Source organism: Frieseomelitta varia, unplaced genomic scaffold (genome assembly GCF_011392965.1).
Source record: "Frieseomelitta varia isolate USP_RPSP 00005682 unplaced genomic scaffold, Fvar_1.2 scaffold_304, whole genome shotgun sequence".
In the NCBI taxonomy this organism is placed as follows: domain Eukaryota; kingdom Metazoa; phylum Arthropoda; class Insecta; order Hymenoptera; family Apidae; genus Frieseomelitta; species Frieseomelitta varia.
In genome coordinates, this window is record NW_025110040.1 from 293441 (window position 1) to 314598 (window position 21158).

Sequence of the window (21158 nt, forward strand, 5' to 3'; positions counted from 1 at the left end):
ACCGTAGAAAATTTTATTTTATTTAAAAGTTAATACAGCTTTAATCTGTAATATAATTTAACAATAAACACACTAAATGTCGATGTATTTAACTAGAATGTAGGTTATGTTAGGTATAATATAGGTTATGTTATAACATACTATATATTATATATTATAGCAAATAAAATTATATATTCAAGTAAAACAAAATAGGCAAAAAAAAAAAATAATAAATTTGTTACTTCTCAATAATTTCTATCCAGTGATATCATACCGACGAATTGAAAAAGACAGCGATGAATTATTGTGTACGGTTTGGTCACTCGTTATGGTCCGCAATCAGTTGCCAGCGCAACGTGGTTAAAGTACAATGCAAATTTAAAATTAACGAAATTGATTTTTTTTTTCTTGATATTTTGAAAGAAACACAGATGAGAAGAAACGTTCGGCCCAGCCTGTAGAAGTTTCGCGTTTGTTGAGAAGGCGAGACCAAACGGATCGGTTTACTTTCACGAAGTCGAATCAAGTGGAAATTATCGACGAAAAAAGAGAGGAAATATTTTCCACTGTCACTGGTACAATTATGCCCTTTGTAGTTTATACAGGAAGAAAACGACACTCGTAGTTCCGAAGGTCAAGACAAGCCTCGATCCCCCTGAACCATAGCTCATCTATACAGAGACGTTTCAACAACGGGAACTCGAGAGGTTCGATCGGTTTTACGATCATTGGCCCTCGGTCTCTCTCTGCGTGCAACTGTAATGAAAAAGTTGATCGACAAGCCACAATAGAAATTGTACCGTGCAATTGACCGTAATACACCACTCGAGCCAGTCCAACGAGCCACTTACAATTTTCACGAGCAACGAAACACTCCTCCTCCTCCTCCTCCCTCCCTCCCTCCCTCCCTCCCTCCCTCCCGCTCTTGATCACGGTCGGCCACGTTAATTGAAAACAAGCACAGCAGAAGCCTTCGTTCGCTGCGACAGATCGTCAAAACGTAAACGTTGAATTGATTAAATACAAAAGCCGTGTCCTCTGTCCCCCCCCCCCCTCTCTCTCTCTTCGTTCCATTGATCCGGCGGTGGCATTGAAACGATAATTGATAAAATTCGCCAGATAAAGTGCCGCAATAACCGCACAGGAATACGCAAACAATGGATACAGATTGCAGAGAGAGAGAGAGAGAGAGAGAGAGAGAGAGAGAGAGAGAGAGAGAGAGAGAGAGAGAGATTAGATTAATCGGAAAATTTGTGTTAAAATTTATATTGTACTATAACAGCTAGATGATATATTATATTTGATATATAATTACAATATTAATTAATATAATTTGATATTATATAATTCTAATATTATATATATGTATTCAATGTATCAAACATTGAATGACATTCAATTTCATAGCATTTGGTAGGAGAAACAACTTTCTGTCTAGGTTATGTTAGGTTGTACAACAATTTACTTGGTACAAAATTGCATAGAATGCATATAATATGAAGAAATGTATAATAATTCAATATTCAAAAATATATAAATATTTACATATGATTGTATAACACGATATGTTATATTTAATATATAATTATAATATTAATTAATATAATCTAATATTACATAATAATTCATTCTAATATTACATAATAATATTATATAATTATAATATTTATATATCATATATACATATTCAATATATATCAGAAATTCAATGGTATTCAATATCGTAGTAGTATTTTATAGGAGAAACAACTTTCTATCTAGGTTAGGTTAGGTTTAGGTCTCAATCTGCTTGGTCTCATTTTGAAACGCAGAACCTTTTGTTTTCACTACCATGAATTCGTTTTTATTTCCGTTAATATTTTAACCATACTTTAACACCACGTAGCAAATAGAATTCTTTTCATTCAAGAAAATTGTATAAATTCACGCAAAAAATACTGCAGAAAATAGAAGTAAATAAATAAATTTTCGCAGTCTGCGGTAATTCTAGAGACTCCAGCAACGTTAAGTGAGTCGAGTCGTCTCATTTGAGTCAACAGTCATTTGAAAATTAAATGATCATTGTCGGATATACATACATCGTTCTTCGATCGAACAAATGAAAATCCTCTTGAAATTCAAAACGTTCCTGCGTTATTGTGCAGGTCGTGTCTTATTCCAGTATCAACGTCGATGATGTCATCGTGATTACTAAAATTATCATGACTCGCGAGAAATTCCAGTCTGCGGGAGACGCTGGTCCGCGTAGAGCCTATAAGCCGTGTCTTTAGATTTCCGTGAATTTTTCAGCAGAGAGAAAAGGTAGCCTCGGGGGTTGTTTCGCGAGTGTGACGAATTTCACGTTGGAGATTGTAAGGGGCGATTTAGGTTCCTTTTGGATTTCGACATGGTGAAGTTTGAACGCGGTATCTTGGCGAATCTCGTTGAACGGTGAAGCTAGGTAAATTTGGAAAGTAGAAAAGATGTAAAATGGGAGTAGAAGCAAGTGCCAAGAATCACCCCCTCTGTTATTTTTAATCCATTTGCATCACAGCGTAAATCGCGCATGTGTCATAATTTATCAAAACCTTTCACTGATTTAAATATTTACCATTCTCTATTAATATTAAAAATTGTGATTATAATTGGTCCGAATGACCAATTTATAATTTATAGATGTGAAGTAGTGTATTTCTAGAGATTTAGATGAATTTTCGTGAAGAAACGCTTGTACATTCCGTCATATTATAAAGCTAAGGTGCATATATAGGGTGGGCCAAAAATTACTTCATTACTGAAATAAATCCGTAATTTAATTTTATTATATATTTCTTAAATCCTTCTTTCACGGATTTTTTTTATAGACAATGGAAAATCACGTTTGAATTTGAATTTAATTTAGAGTTAATAAAATTTGATGTTTCGTTGAAAAAAAATGTATAGGGTGGGCCAAAAATCACTTCACCACTAAAATAAATCCATAATCTTTTTATTATACATTTCTTAAATCCTTCTTTCACGGATTTTTTTTATAGACAATGGCAAATCACGTTTGAACTTGAATTTAATTTAGAGTTAATAAAATTTGACGTTTCGTTGAAGAAAAATGTATAGGGTGGGAAGAAATTTTTGACTCACCCTGTACGTTTCGCGCAGAGCTTGCGATCGAGATCTAGCTGCCAGGAAACGGCGGCAATTTGCGCGTGAAAATTCATTGGAACGGTCCGTTCGTTCGTATGTTGACGAGGAACTGGGGAGGGAAAGGAGAGAAAATAGAAAAAGTTCGGCGAAAAGAGCGGAAAAGGGGGTGGGAGGTGAGGAGGGAGGGGGATCGCAAACGATCGTGTAAATAATGTCGCGCGAACGGCTGTCGAAATCGCTCGGACATGGAATTTTTTTCACCATAGCCACCGATTCCCTATCTCTTTCGATGTTTACTACTCTCTATTCTCTCTCTCTCTCCTTTTTTTTCCAAGGACGCATATTGTTTGTTAGGAATTGTCCGGCGATGGTTGGTCGTAAAATTCGCGGACAGAATTGAAAATTTTATGCGGCGAGACGCGGCGCGCCGTTTCATTGTCGGCGTATCATCGTGTTCCAAGCGAAATCGCCCTCTCCTCCCCCTTTCGAAATTCGTCGCGAATTCGCGAACGACCGAATGTAAATTATTATCGAGCTCGCCAGACATTCTGTTGCCCGGCGTTCTTTCTCTACGCGGTATCAATGGCGGGCAACTCGTTTTTTCCCTTTTCCTTTTACCCCCTTTTCTCCTCTCTCGTTCATACTCTCGTTTCTCGAGCATCGAAAATTACCGAGTACTGTAATTCGTTTTAGAATTCAAAAATGCGGTTTCACGTGCGCTTTCTCGCATCTCTAGTAGCGAGGAGAAGGGGGGGGGGGGTATTTGAAAATGAAAAGGACATTTTAACGTTTCTCGTCTCAACGAGCTTGAAGTATTCCTCGTCGTATGTGACTTTTTGTCTCATTTTCGCGAGATTATTGAACTGGGAACGGTCATTCGTAATTATTCGTCAGCGTGCATTTCTCAGGAAGTATACTGAAATAATCGAAACACTACATTAAACGAATATTATTTATTTATACTCGTATTCTGTATTGAATTTTTAGCGCACATGCTAGAAATTTAACAGTAACTTTATTTCATAATATATTTACTAATCTGGCAAAGCGTGGCCTTTACAATTCGAAACGTGGGTCAGTACAACACATTTCTTCCATTCGTAATGCAAGTCTCCCTTCTTCTATTATATTTTTTTACACACCACACATTTGCTTTTTGCTTTTTGTGATTAATTTATTATCACACCTTTTCATTTTAAGAGTATTAAATGAATAATAAAATAATCGTAGGTAATATAAGAGTAATATATAATAATATAAGAATTAAATAAAGAAATAATAAAATAATCGTAGATAATGTAAGAGTAATATAAAATAATATAAGAGTTAAATAAATAAATAATAAAATAATCGTAGATAATGTAAGAGTAATATATAATAATATAAGAATTAAAGAAATAATAAAATAATCGTAGATAATGTAAGAGTAATATATAATAATATAAGAATTAAATAAAGAAATAATAAAATAATCGTAGATAATGTAAGAGTAATATATAATAATATAAGAATTAAATAAATAAATAATAAAATAATTGTAGATAATATAAGAGTAATATATAATAATATAAGACTTAAATAAATAAATAATAAAATAATCGCAGGTAATATAAGAGTAATATAAAATGATATAAGAATAATATAAGATAATATAAGGATAATATAAGAGTTAAATAAATAAATAATAAAATAATCGTAGGTAATATATAATAATAGAAGAGTATTAAATAAACAATAATAATAGTTTAAATAATGCATGATTAACGAGAGATGTAATTGTTGAATTAGAATTCACTTGCTTCTGATCCAAGTGAGGATTGCTGGAAGTCATTTAACGTTTGTCGAGCACCTGTAGACGCCTTCAGTTCGATTCGAGCAATGTGAAGTGAGCACGCATAGGCGTCTCCCGTTTCGGGGCAAGTTGTACGCCTATGGGCGTCAACAGTATCTCGAAAGCAAATGTTAAAGGCGCCAACAACAGACAAAGGGTTAATTTCAAATTCTTTAATCGATTTAATGAGCTCAGTAAATTTCTGTCGAACGGAATTCTCGCGTGGTCGTCGGTGAATTTTGCCCCCCCACCGTGTAATTGTGGAACGGTGGCATTATTTCGCGGATCGGCGCGCGAATCGGTAGTTAATAAATTGTTAGCGCGTCGCTTTGTGCGATCGACACTCGGCCGCGTTGTACCGTCGAATATTCAATCGGGATTTTTGAGGCTTTTGGGGATTCCCAGCGCGGCCCGTCACCCAATTCCACCGTGAATTCGAAATTTCCATCGCTTTGATACATTTACTATGAGCTATCTCTGAAAGAGGAGACGGTTTTAATCCTTTACTGAGCAGAAATCACTGCGCAGCAATTAAAAGAGAAGTTGGAAAATGGAGAATCTGTTTCCTTTGAATTTCACTGTGATGATTTTTTTGAACATTTTAATCACACTTTTGTAGTTTATTATACGTACGTGGACACTCGTCAGAAATCGTTCGCTGGATTTCAATGCTTGCTATAGTCTTTGGTTAGAATGCATATTTTGACTAGAATGCAATATGTAGGTGAAAAATTATATATTAGAACGATTATGATAAAAAATAAAATCGATGAAAAATTATATATTAGAACGATTGTAATAAAAAATAAAATGGTCCATATGTGTACAGAGTGTTCCATAATTGGTGCACATGGGATGAATACAATACGTAGATGAAAAATTATATATTAGAACGATTATGATAAAAAATAAAATCGATGAAAAATTATATATTAGAACGATTGTAATAAAAAATAAAATGGTCCATATGTGTACAGAGTGTTCCATAATTGGTGCACATGGGATGAATACAATACGTAGATGAAAAATTATATATTAGAACGATTATGATAAAAAATAAAATCGATGAAAAATTATATATTAGAACGATTGTAATAAAAAATAAAATGGTCCATATGTTTCCATAATTGGTGTACATGGGATAATTCTAATGGAAAAGATCTGATAAATGGAAAGATTTTACTCTTTCTTTTCGCCTTATTTTTAGTATTATCAGTTACGTATATTAATGTATATTGTATAGACTAACGCAAATGATAATTATACTTACATCAACGAAATAAACTATAAAGATCAAGCGAAAAAAATTCGGAAAGTTTTAATTTCAACGATCTGGTGAGAGTCAGTTTCAAGGTATTGAAGAAAAAAAAAAAAAAATCTTGGACACTGGTTGAAGTACCTTCAAATTATCGATGTCGTTTCATCTCTTTCGTCCAATAATGCGTCCCGTTTCGCCGGGATTTCTAGAAAGAAGGTTAAATTACCGGAATTAATTAACGCGGAACGTTCCTCTCTGGAGAGTGTGGCGGTGGTTGGTACAGATAACAAGCAGCGATGCAAATTATTATAAAAATTCATTAACGAGAGTGTGCGGCTTGAAGATTTAAATTTCTCCTCGTCCGAGATACTCTGTTGTCTCTGGTGTATTTTTAACATCTCTCAAGAACTCCATCGTCATTTCATCATATACAAAATTTCAACTGAAATTCTCTTCGATCGATCTATCTGCATTGTCAAATTTTATACCTTGACTCTACGGGTGCTTAAAATTGCCAAAAAGTCTGAAAAGTTTAATACTGAATGAGCAGCGTGTAACAAACGGAACAACTCTTTGAATCTGTAATAAGTAAACCAATCATGTTATTATTGATTATTCATGATAGAATATTGTAGTATAAAAGTACACTGACGAATTTGATTCGTTCAACCCTTCAATGATGACGCGATCTTGACCGGAAATTATTTTAAGATCGCTGAATTTCGTATAATATCAACGGCTATAAAAACGATTGATATCACTGTAAAAATTGTTATTATTATTCGTATAATTCAAACTGATGAAAATGAGCAAAAAAGTCGACGTCAGTATCTCCTCAGAAGGGACATAGTCGAGTGCAAACTGGTTAAAAAAGAGAGAAAAAATTGGACTGTCCCATTTTCACTCTCCAGCCATAATCAGCCAGAGTCTCACGTCCCCCGCGATCGTACAAATATACCTATCTCCGTTCCCAAGGTCGACAGCGCCGAAACGAACTCACCGTGCCGCCGCGGTGCTTGTGCAGCAACGACCGTGACACGATTTCGACCTCGAATTCGAGCTTCTCGAGCGTGAAAAGTGCTTCTGCCGTCCGCGGAAATTCGTTGGGGGCGAAATTAAGAGGCCAGTTCCGGTGGGAGCTTCCTCCGGCGAGATTCTGCTCCAGCTTTTCGACCTAGCGAGTTCGATTCGATTCCCTCGTACACGCAGGTAACTCGATTACTCCGTTTCGCAGGGGGTTGCCGAAAGCGATTTTCCAGAACGGCACGGCTCGCGTGGTCCGCAAATATTTGGATCCGGAGGGCCGGTTAGTTCGTTAATTCGCACTCCGGCCAACGAAGGATAATTGAATCGTTCCAGTTACCAGAAATATCCACGACCCTTGTCTGTCGTTTGTTGCTTCGCTGACGCGTCAGTGAGTCAGAGAACGAAAGGATCGCGATGCCTTCCTCGACCTGGTGATATGTAATCGTGTGACAAAAATTAGCAAAACATGTTTCTGATGTAAGATCTCGATTCGGTTGAACGTAAACCTACCACACGTGGTCAAATGACCACGGTTTTAACTCATTGGAATGACGTGCACGTCGAGAATTTTTTGCTCCAGAATTGTAGTATTTTCTCAGTTTCAAGTAAAATAGGCGAAACAAAAAATTAAATATATTACTTTTTAATAATTTCTATCCAGCGATATCATACCGACGAGCTCAAAAAGAAGGCATATACAAATTATTGTATACGTTTCGGTCACCCGTTACGGTCCGCAATCAGTTGCCAGCGCAAGTGGTTGAAATTTCGTTTAGGATATTCTTCATACGATGTTATTCCATTCTTATATTATTCCTTTTCTTATATTATACGTACAATGCGTTTTTTTAAATGTTCACTTTTATTCTTATTGTCTGTTTTTCAAAAAATATTTGTAGTCTGTCTTGCTTGCCGATTTGTTAGGTTAAAGTCAGGCGGCCATATTGCCGAACTGAGGACGTCATAACGTAGTACGTAGCTTAAACATCAGTTAATGTGATAATTATTGTTTATAATTACACGTGTTTGGAACGTTGCAAAGATAAGTAAGCGTCGTTAAAATCAGCGTGTAATAAAAATAAGTAAAACGTCAATGTTTCTGACGTAAGATCTCGATTCGATTGAAGTCAGGCGGCCATATTGGCGAACTAAGGACGTCATAACGTAGTACGTGGCTTAAACATCAGTTAATATGATAATTATTGTTTATAATTACACGTGTTTGGAACGTTGCAAAGATAAGTAAACGTCGTTAAAATCAGCGTGTAATAAAAATAAGTAAAACGTCAATGTTTCTGACGTAAGATCTCGATTCGATTGAAGTCAGGCGGCCATATTGGCGAACTAAGGACGTCATAACGTAGTACGTGGCTTAAACATCAGTTAATATGATAATTATTGTTTATAATTACACGTGTTTGGAACGTTGCAAAGATAAGTAAACGTCGTTAAAATCAGCGTGTAATAAAAATAAGTAAAACGTCAATGTTTCTGACGTAAGATCTCGATTCGATTGAAGTCAGGCGGCCATATTGCCGAACGGAGGACGTCACAACAGTTAATGTAATAATTATTATTTATAACTGCAAAAACACGTTTGGAACGTTGCAAAAACATCGTTAACTTTCTGCCTTCGTCTTTGTTATATTATTTTTTTCATATTAAAATTTTGTCTACCTCAGACATCGTTCACGTTGAATGTTTTTGAGGTTATGTTGAGTTTTTGTCCTCTCGTTATGAAAACTCTTGATGGTTCTATATTTTTCACTTTCCTTTCTAAATTTTCACTGTGAAACGAGCGAAAATAAGTGTTTAACAACATTACAGTTATAAAATGTAACTGTAATGTTAAAATATAAAATATAACTGTTCAAAACATAGACATGCATTTATGAATCAGCCTGTACCTGTAACAGCAGAACAGAACAATTTTGTGAAATGCGTCTTTCGTATCTTTTAGCGACAGTGGAGAATTTCGTTTCGAAAATTGAATACACGTAACACCATCTCTTTCTGTCCTTGGATCGTATTTTCCAATTTTCCTCTCCTCCGCTTCCGATTTTCTCTTTCTTATTTCTTCATAAATAGTAGCTCTTTCTCTCGCACACACACACACACAGACTGGGCTTCTCATTCACACATGGAATCCTCATGTTGAAGCAAATTGCCATCGTGCCTCGAATTCTTCAATCGTTCCGGTTCATTTTCTCAGAATCTAAGGAAGTTGGACAAATTTCTGGAGATAAATCTTTCATTGCAAACATTCTCGTGAAGATGGAAAAACACTACGCCAAAATTAATCGCGCGAAGCAGAGAAAATGTTGGCAAACGGAGTGCTGACGATGAGAACTCGTGTCACTTAGGAAGAAAAAAATACAGTGAAATTTCCTGCAAGATGCGGGGAAAATTTCTCGCAAACAAATAATATCGGAGAAACCTCTTCGTGATACCATTGATTTAAATCATGAATTTCAATTTTATTTAATTTCTATGTTATTTAATTTCTATTTTATTTAATTTCTATGTTATTTAATTTCTATGTTATTTAATTTCTATTTTATTTAATTTCTATGTTATTTAACTTCTATTTTATTTAATTCCTATTTTATTTAATTTCTATGTTATTTAATTTCTATGTTATTTAATTTTTATTTTATTAATTACAAATTCTATTTTAACTTCTATTTTATTTAATTACAAAATCTGTTTTATTTAATTACAAAATCTGTTTTATTTAATTACAAATTTCGTTGAGGGAGCGCGAGGAGATAGATCTCGAATTGATCTTTTTTGTCTTAAAGACGAGTCCTAAAACACACCGGGTGGAAACGAGTGGCGGAGAGAGCGGGAAATTGGAGCGGAAACGGGTAAAATTCCGCGAAAGACGAAAAGAAGGATGTTTGAGCGTGTTGCGAAGCGTGCAAGTGAGGAAAGGAGTGGCATTCTCCGGTTGAAAAGCGGTGAGAGGAAAGGAGGAGAAGTTGAAACAGCGTTGCGGACAGAAACACAAAATACACAAGGAAGGTTGCGTGACGTTTGTGCTCGCAATAAAAGGGACGGTGAAATTCCAAGAAAGGGCGGTGAAATATCGAGCGAAATTGAAGACAACATTCAGCAGAGGGAAAGAGAAAGGAAGACAGGGAAAAGAAAAGAACAAGAACGTTGAGTAATAACGATAAAAAAAATGGAGAATGCGAACGAAGAAACGCGAGAGAAAGGAAATCGCGGCAATTACATCGAGATAAACAAGATGGAAGACTAAAAGGAAATCCTCGCGGCGCCAAAATGAAATTTTCATTTCAGTCTGGAAAGAGCGTTACCGAAATTGGTAACTTCTCGGTCATTTACTTTTATTAATTTACAAATCTCTGAAATTCATCGTTACACATTTTAACTAAAAATTACAATCTTCCCGCCATCTGAAATTTGTAAATTTATTCAGACGCTTCATTTAGACGATTGAATATTATAAAATATTATAAAAATGATGATAAGTAAGATTCAAAAGCTCAAGAAAATAAAATACAAGATGTTGGTACTCTGTTTTCACGACGTGTGATTCATTCAATGGCGTTGCGATCGATCGATCGCAATACAACATCGGCTGGTCCTGCCAAAGAGAGACCGATCGGCCGGGAAAAGGCTCAATTAGCATCGGATCAATTAGCGGCGATTAGCATGCTCTTGAATTAATTTGCACTAATTAATTCATCGTTACACATTTTAACTAAAAATTACAATCTTCCTGCCATCTGAAATTTGTAAATTTATTCAGACGCTTCATTCAGACGATTGAATATTATAAAATATTATAAAACTGATGATAAGTAAGATTCAAAAGCTCAAGAAAATAAAATACAAGATGTTGGTACTCTGTTTTCACGACGTGTGATTCATTCAATGGCGTTGCGATCGATCGATCGCAATACGACATCGGCTAGTCCTGCCAAAGAGAGACCGATCGGCCGGGAAAAGGCTTAATTAGCATTGGATCAATTAGCGGCGATTAGCATGCTCTTGAATTAATTAGCACTAATTAACACCTCGCCCGGAGTCCACAAACAGCCGGGCAAGGAAATCGAGTCTGGTGTCGCCTTTAATCGCGCTATTATCGGTCTGGCTTTCAACCACAATCATGACAAACGAGTCCCTTCTCGCTTTCTGCAATACTTTTGCCGTCTGTGTGCACCGCGTTGAACGCGATTCCTTGGTGGTAATTTTCTTGGAAGAAGGTGAAGGAAGATGAAGGACTCCCAGTTGCAATCCGTAATTTTCAATTTTGGATCTTATCGATATATTGAGAACCAAATCGGGGATTAAATAGTATTCTTCGAGGGATCGTCTGTAATTTATTTGTTATTAATTATTTAATAGTCATAATCACTTTGTGTGAATGTTTTTTTCTAAAAATTTCGATCGAGAAATTATTTTTTAACAAAATATTCTGTATAATTATTCTGTATCTGCGGATTTATTATTATACCCCATAATAAGTTGTTTTAAAGGCCAGGTCCTTTTTCTAAGACTTCAAACTAGTATTCGAAACAAAACGAAAAAAATCGATTTTTTGACTATTTCAAACTGTCCTTATCTATTGAAACCAAAAATAAGAGAAAAAAATGATTAACCAAAAGTCAATAATTATTCAGCGTCGCCCGTTTGAAACGAAGCGTTTGATACAGAGAGAAAGAGAGAGAGAGAGAGAGAGAGAGAGAGAGAGAGAGAGAGAGAGGGAGAGAGAGAGAAACTCGCGATATAGAGTTGAAACGTCAGATCGTTCAAACAGAAGAGAGAGGCTCAAAGAAGCAACAACAGATCGAACAAACGAAACCAACATCCCAATCCCTACTATTCTCGATCAAATCCGAAAGAGAAGAATGGAACAGAATTTGAACTACGACAAACAGAACCAAAATACACGACATAGCACATTATTTCTGCCAAAAAATACCAAACTACAATTTTAAGGAGAAAAGAAAGGATAGCTATGACTAGACTTCGAATCGGACACTCTAAGATCACACACAAATATAATACTGCTCCTAAGCAGAACAGAACCATCTTTCTGCAACACTTTCAACCAACAAATCACCACCCAACACCTGTTACATGAACGCAGAAAATACCTAAGCCTAAGAAGTAAATACGGATTAAACTCGAGCATCGCCCTAACCTGCCAGAAACACCAAAAAAAGAAAAGAAAAAAAAAAGAAAAAAAAGAAAAGTGTTATCATCTACCTAAAGGAGACCCAACTATTCGACCCAAAATATAAAAAGAAAATTCTAGCGACTCTAAACCCCAAACACACACAAAAAAAAAAAGAAAAGAAGAGAGACTCGCGAAAAGAATTTCGGACGTGCTTTCTCGACGGAGGTGTTGGAACGACGTTTCAACGATGGAAACCGGGGCAAACCGGTTAATTCATCGTGATCTGTCGTGGAGTTGATACGTGTTCCAACGATAAGGGTGGTGAAGAGGGGGAGGAGAGGGGGGGAGTTTGGGAGAAAAAAAAGCGAAAACGCGCGGAGGCTCTTATCAGCCCGGAAGCTATTAACCTGGTAAAACTTACTTTTCGTAGAACTGGGTTAATCATCTGTTCGGCGAGAGCCTCCTCCTCCCCCCTCCCACGTTGAATTACTCGATCTACTCGCCGCCCTAAATCCGAAATTCCGGGGCTCTCGCGTGCACGTTCCGCGCCTCCTGTAATTAGACGTTAATTGGCTGACCGGAATGGATTTTCCGATTGCATCGATCGATTCGAAACCGTTTGCTGGACTGCCGGAATGTTGGAAACGGCTGCTACTGCGCGTGACGCTCGAATTCCTGATAATTGATAGATAACTGCCGGCAATAAGGATGGCGTGGTATTGTAGTTAGGAGTATTTGACGAGTACGTACGTACGTATGTGAAACATATGATTGAACGCGCGTGTTCAATCTGATGTAGATTGTTTTTTTTATTCGAGTTTATGCTTCCTTTCGGTGGCAAATGCTGAACTGATTGATTTTGTAGAATCTGTTGAGATTTCATTTGATTGGTTCGGATATTATAAATATGGATGAAAATAGTAAAAGAAATGATAAATGATGATAAAATAAATAATAATCGTAAATGGATTGTATATGTGTATATAAATGATGAATGAAATAAATAAATGGTAATAATATGTAGTGAAAAAGTCGACGATTAAAGCGTAAAATTTCAATTGAGGACGTCAACGTTCAAAAGTAGAGATATTTTGTAATGTACACAATCAATGCACAAATAATGCATAATTTTATAATACAATATAATATATACAGAATTAATTTTATAATGCAATATAATATACACAGAATTAATTTTATAATGCAATATAATACACACAGAATTAATTTTATAATGCAATATAATACACACAGAATTAATTTTATAATGCAATATAATACACACAGAATTAATTTTATAATGCAATCTAATATACACAGAATTAATTTTATAATATAAATTAATTTTATAATGCAATATAATATACACAGAACAATATAATAGAAACATTTCATAATATACACAATTAATGCAGAAATAATATACAATTTTATAGTACAATAAATCGAGCAAGCTTTTTTTTTATACTTTTATACACTGACATTACGAAGTATCACTTAAATCTCTGAAATGCATTATCTCACATTTACAAAATTTTTATTAATCAAAAAATTATAAATCGGTCATTTGGTCCACGGTGTCAAAGCTTTTTCAGAATCTAAGAATTTGTATTCTATATAAAGAATCAAACAGCTCATCCCTTTTGTTATAAATAACGAAAGAAAGCAATTTTTTTTTGCCTTGTTGCCTCGTATTTCAATCGTTATTTTATAAATTGTATTTAAAACGATTACAAATTGTATTTATGTGAAATTATAAGTTATATTTATAGAAATTATAATCATTATATAATAATATTAATAAATTAATATATCAATATAAAAACAAATTATATTAATGCAAAATGATAAATTATATTTATAGAAATTATAATCATTATTTATATAATAATATTAATAAATTAATATATTGATATATCAATATACAATAAATCAATAATAAAAATTAATTATATAATTATATACAGTTATAACGAAATTGTATATAAATAATTATAACAAAATTGTATAGAATTGTTCTCGTAATTATATATAATTATAACAAAACTATACAAGTCAAGAATGATCCACGGTCTTGAATCGTTCAAGAATCTCCTTTCAATTTTAAAAAACTTGCTCCTTTATTTTTCGAAGCTCCGAATGTTTTTCTTTTAAAAATGTTGGAATTCTTCCAAGATTTCGCTAGAAGAGACTCGATCTCCGACTCGACTGAATGTTATTTCCTCCTCACCAAGCGTGTAAAGTTAGACACTCCCGAGCTAGATCCGCGCGCTTGATTTTTCTTAACGTTAAGCGATAATCAGTGTTCTGATCAGCGGAGTTAAACTACGTCGAACAAGGTCGATTCCCAAATGGGTCTATAATGGACCGCCAGGGAACTTTGTCTGCTATTGACGTCATTGGTGCTTGCAATTCTATCGAAATCCCTGAACAATAACCGATAATAATCGTTAGTCGTCGATTTTCAGACAATTCTCGAGAAATTATACGTTCAAGTTTCGAGCAAGCTTCTCCAAATTCGAAACGACAATAGAAAGCCTTGTATTATATTTGCAGCATGATTGAACACGTAACAATGAGAAATTGTTGGTATATTGTAAAAAAAAGAAAAAAAGAGAAAGAAAATTATAAGACAATCTACTTGCAAGAAAGTTTCGAAAATAATGAATTTTTTTACAATGCAATGTAGTTTTCATAAACAAATATTCGAAGAAATTTATTAACATTTACTTGCAAAAACTTAGCGTTGTTTCGGCTTAATACTGTTTTACTTGGAATTTAAATGGAAAAGAATATATGGTTCAATAGAAAAAGAAAATTGAGGTGACCTTGGAAATTTCGAAACTCACAAAAAATTGATACGCCATATTTTGCCTTTTTTTTAAAAAATCATACAACTATTTTCTGTTAAACGATTTTTTAATTGGAGTTACGTGAATCATCCTGTATATTCTATAATATATTTCGATTATGCGATTGTGTTCTGGTGTTATAAGAATACTTGGAATTCCTTTTCGTGACTCGGATATTAAAAGATGCTATTTATTACTGATATAAATTAATACAAAAGATAAATTAAATGGGTAGTTAACGAGTTAACTTTGCTATAAGTTATAAAAACGAGAATTTCATCCCACGATTCATCAATTGTTCTTGTAATTTACAGCGAATACCCTAGTGCACGTCGTCGAGGATACGCCACTTGAAGTCAGAAGGAGGATTCTCCAAACTGGTGAGTTATAAATATTAAAAATATTAATTAGAATTAACAATTGAGTATTAATATTATATTGAATATTAACCCTTGAGTATTAGATTGAGTATTAATATTAAATCAAGTATTGATTCTTAAGTATTAAAATTAATTTTCGAGTTTTAAATTGAATATCAATATTCAGTTGAGTATATTAATTCTTCAGTATTAAAATTAATTTTTGAGTTTCAAATTGAATATCAATATTAAATTGAGTATCAATTCTTGAGTATTAAAATTAATTTTTGAGCATTAAATTGAATATTAATTGGGTATTTCTCGAGTATTAATATTAATTATTGATTATTAATTCTCGTTCAAGTATTAATATTAAAAATATTAAATAATATTAAAACAATACTAAAAATATTAAATAATATTAAAATAATATATTATATTTATATTTATATTTATATTTATATTTTACATATTAAAATAATATATTATATTTATATTTATATTTATATTTTACATATTAAAATAATATATTATATTTATATTTATATTTATATTTTACATATTAAAATAATATATTATATTTATATTTATATTTATATTTTACATATTAAAATAATATATTATATTTATATTTATATTTATATTTTACATATTAAAATAATATATTATATTTATATTTATATTTATATTTTACATATTAAAATAATATATCAAAAATATTAATACTTGAACGAGAATAAAAATATTATGTTTTAATATCATTCCACTCGCACTAGAATATTATTTTCCGTGTTCGAAAGAACCAGTTTAGACCAAAACAAAAAAAAAAAAAAAAATAGCGTCGAATAGTATAATTTCCCATAAAATTCGTCTAGAACCGATGGTGTGAAACTCCCGTTCGTACCTGTTCGTTCCGAGCATAAACCTTTCGGTGTGAAAATCTCTGGTCTTTCCACGGGGAAGGATAGGGGGAAGAATACGGGGGAAGAGAGAAAAAAAAAAGAGAGTTTTGTGGAAACGAAGGCGAATCGTGGAGAAACGGCGAGGGACAGCCTGTGTAAAGAAAATAGGAGGAACGCCAAGACGAACGAGCCTCGTACGCGTCGCCGGCAGATGTTAACGATATGATTTATGAACTTTTCAAGTCCAAGCCCCTGGCTGGACACCACATCGCGTCTCGTTCCCTTTCGCACTTTGCTGACTTATTGACGGATAACTGTTTTCTTCTTTTTTTCTTTCGTTCGGGACTCTGTGCAAGTTTTCACTCTGTTCTACTTATTCTATCATCTCTGTTTCGGAAATATTTAGACACGTGGGGATCTCGGAGGAAATGTCCACAGTCGTCTAGAACACACGCTTTAATTTTCGAGACGTTGTGACTTGAAGTTCGCAACAGTCCTTATTAGGATCTCGGTGAAATTAAATAATGTATTGATAGTTTTTTGAATCTATGGAAATGGACAAAAATGTTCGCATGCTTCGTGAAAAATTATCTTTTTATTTGGTATTTTAATATTTTATTTAATACTCTATTTTATTTTATTTTATATTTTACATTTTATTTTATTTTATTTTATTTTATTTTATTTGATTTCATTTTATTTTATTTTATTTTATTTTATTTTATTTTATTTTATTTGATTTCATTTTATTTTATTTTATTTTATTTTATTTTATTTTATATTTTATATTTTATATTTTATATTTTATATTTTATATTTTATTTTATTTAAGCTTCGCGAAGCAAAATCGTACAACAGTCCAGTTGATCGCGTTTTAAAACGTAAAGCTTCTGTTTTTACTACCCTGAACTCGTTTCTTTTTTCCAAAATGTTCTCAAACATGGAGAAAATGGAAAAGTATTCTTTTCTTAAAAAAAAAAAAAAAGAAAAAATTGCAAAGTTCGCACATATGTAAAAACTTTAATTTAGGACTAAATTCAAATCACGGTCTGGAAGATTAAAGTTTCCCATTTACAGGAAAACTCTTTAAAACTTTTGCTGTACGATTTTCCCTTTTTTTTTTTTTTTTTTAATGGGATCTCTGCTTTACATCGAATTTCGTGTCAATGTTCTTGCAATCAACTCCCTTCGCGTAAATACTTCCACGTTGCGAAATGTTTGCTTTCAAAGGCAATGAATATTTTTCCATAAATAGGAATCTAAAGTTATAACCTGGGTGACCTAAGAGGCTAAAGGTTTCCTCTCGACTCCATTCATCGTTGAAAATTGATCGTATTTATCGCACTTGGTGTTTTCGTTTCACATCGAAGCATTTATTGAACTTTTTGCCACATCGATGTTCCAATCTTGTTTTCTCGTTATAGAGCACGTGAAGTTGGCAAATTTAAAAATTCAAGACGCTCTGTATAATATTCAACTCTCATCAGGAATAGAGATTCGTGTTACTGTTTCAATCCTTTGAACACATTTGTATGTCACGCTAGCGTGATGACAATACACATTTACTATAAAACTCTAACGTAATCTTCGATTTGGGTCTTGATCGTTTGCTAAGTTTCGTAAGTTTGTCAACAAAAGACTACAAAATAATAAACAAGTGAAAAAGTTGTGAAATATAAAGAGGAAAATTAATTATAAAAAAATAAATTGTAGAACAATAATAGTTAAATAACCGAAGAAGACATTGAGTCGTACGTTGATTTACGTGATTTATATTAAGATAGATACAAGTGGCAACAACATTGAAAGCAAAGGGTTGGTTGAAGAAACTCATCTCGAATATCAGACTAGTGGTGACAACATAAATACAAATTTATTGTAACTAACGTAACAAACCTTCGATTTGGGTCTTGATCGTTTGCTAAGTTTCGTATGTTTGTCAACAAAAGACTACAAAATAATAAACAAGTGAAAAAGTTGTAAAATATAAAAAGGAAAATTAATTATAAAAAAATAAATTGTAGAACAATAATAATGAATAACCGAAGAAAACATTGAGTCGTACGTTGATTTACGTAATTTATATTAAGATAGATACAAATGGCAACAACATTGAAAGCAAAGGGTTGGTTGAAGAAACTCATCTCGAATATCAGACTAGTGGTGACAACATAAATACAAATTTATTGTAACTAACGTAACAAACCTTCGATTTGGGTCTTGATCGTTTGCTAAGTTTCGTAAGTTTGTCAACAAAAGACTACAAAATAATAAACAAGTGAAAAAGTTGTGAAATATAAAGAGGAAAATTAATTATAAAAAAATAAATTGTAGAACAATAATAGTGAATAAGCGAAGAAAACATTGAGTCGTACGTTGATTTACGTTAAGATAGACACAAGTGGACGAGCAACAACATTGAAAATAAATCGATTTCAAAGGGTTGGTTGCAAAAACCTCACCAACGTTCGAACATCGACGAATAATAATTGTTTCACGCGCGTATAGCTCCGGAGGAAGATGAAAGTTTGCAAAGTAGAACGGGCAAACGTTACGTCCCCGAAGTTTGGGATATAGAATATTGGAAAAAGTGGCGCGCGTGCTATCGAGGTGTATAAAAATGGCAAAGGTGTGCCTGTAACAATACGCCACCGCAGGTGGGTAGCTTTAGAAGTTGCACGTAGTTCGAAGCTTTGCGTTCCAAATACGGAACGCCAGAGAAAGAGAAAGAGAGAGAGAGAAGACGGTGTATATTTGAAGAATGAAAGTTTCTTAGATGTACAGTACGTTCTGCAGACTGTAAGTACAGTTGTCAGTTGGTCGAAACGTTTCGTTTCGAAAGGAATATATACTTGAAAAAAACATGTAGCAGTAATTTTTTTTTGTTCTTTCAATTCTAACGCGTAATGCTACGTCTCAAGGATTCGAATATAGCGGGATATATGTGTACAGTAATAACAACTAGAAAACGAGTGTTCTTAAGCTTTCAAAGTTTGAAGATATCACTACCGTTCCTTTAAATGCAAGCGTCTTTTTGTTTTATCTCGCTGTCTCTCTTCTGCAACAATTTTCTCATTGGCTACAATAAAATACAGTGATGAGTGTCACTTGTTCTTTTATCTTTCTATACTATACATTTCCAAGAAACGAATTACGTCTGAAAATTTCTTAACAGCAAAATTTGTTAGCAGCAAATCATAAAAAAAAAAAAAAAAAAAATACCTAATACACGAATGCAAAAGTGATGTAAATCAATTTTTTGCCTTAATTTGGTTTAACATTGTGTTTCAAAAGTAGAAGTAGTAGTACTTTATGTAAAAGTGTATTGTATCATGTAGAAATGTATATAGAAATATAAAGTAATATATAATACAATACAATATTAATTATTATTATATAATACAATATTAATATTGTATATTAATATATAATATTAATATTGTACATTAATTACATTATTATACTAATAATATTACAATATATACATATGTAACATATAATATAAAATATGTTAATATACGAGCCGTTTATTTCGAAAGTGGTACAAGTCACTTTTTTTTTTTTTTAATCGAAATATTTAATCGTCTGTATTCTAACCCCCTTGTTGCGCTGGCAACTGGTTTGCGGACCATAACGAGTGACCGAACCGTACACGATAATTCGTCGCTTTCTTTTTCTTTTGAACTCGTCGGTATGATGATCACTGGACAGAGATTAAGAGTGTGATAGCAGGATGATGATAGTAATAAGAGCGATAGAATTAAGAAGTAATAAATTTCATCATTTGTTTTACCTAGATTATAACATTTAAACATATTTGAAACTGAGAAAACTGTTGCAATTTGGTACAAAAAGTGCCAGCTTGTATCAATAATAATTCGCGCTAACTTATTTCCTTTCCTCGGTATAAATAATAAATAACGTTGCATATAGGTAACGTTAACGTAAGCTGACGCTCAGTATAAAGTGACTTGTGCCTTACAACTTTCAAAATAAGCTTCTCACGTAATGGCACAAACGTATGAATATAACTCTACAATGGTTCGCACGAAAGAATTGTACAACATCGTTCGACGAATTGTTGAATTTCACATAACTTTTATTATTTAATTCGTTATCACTACGCTTCACCTACACCACTAGAATTAAATTTGTTAATTCTCTCTTCCTCTGAAGTTGATCGATGGTTCCCTCTATTGAGACATCTCAATATCAGTGCTATAAAAGAGACAGAGAGAGAGAGAGAGAGAGATTCGTTTTCTGCGATTAGTTTATCACCGCACGAGGGATTAGCTGGCCGATGACTCGTTTTATTAAGGTCAAAGGAGACTCGGCTCGTGGTACTTGGAGCTTGATTTACCGAGGTAACGGTACGGTCACGGTACGGTTGTCTGTCTGTGAGTTCTGTGATTCTGTCACAGTCACCGGGTGTACACACTCGCGATACACTGGCCGCCACTCGGCCCGACACCGGCCATTTCTCTCGCCACTCTAATTTCCCTAAGCGTATTCATGCCTCTGGACTCGATGCACCGGACTCTCCGGCCACCGGATCTCATTAAATATTATTCATCGTGTCTCCGCCATGTCGCGCGTTTATTATTACGTACTATCGTCGAGTGGAACTGTCTCTCTATTTTGGTCAACGATCTTTCAACTCCTGTTTTTTCTTTTTTTTT

At 33.6% G+C, this 21158-nt stretch overlaps 1 long non-coding RNA gene across 1 annotated transcript in view; it reads left to right on the top strand.

The window, feature by feature from the left end:
- Positions 1-21158, top strand: part of LOC122529712 — a 96387-nt gene that overhangs the window by 24907 nt on the left and 50322 nt on the right. Inside the window, exon 2 of the long non-coding RNA XR_006306847.1 lies at positions 15533-15598. This is a non-coding gene — a long non-coding RNA (uncharacterized LOC122529712). The remainder of the gene's footprint in view (positions 1-15532; positions 15599-21158) is intronic.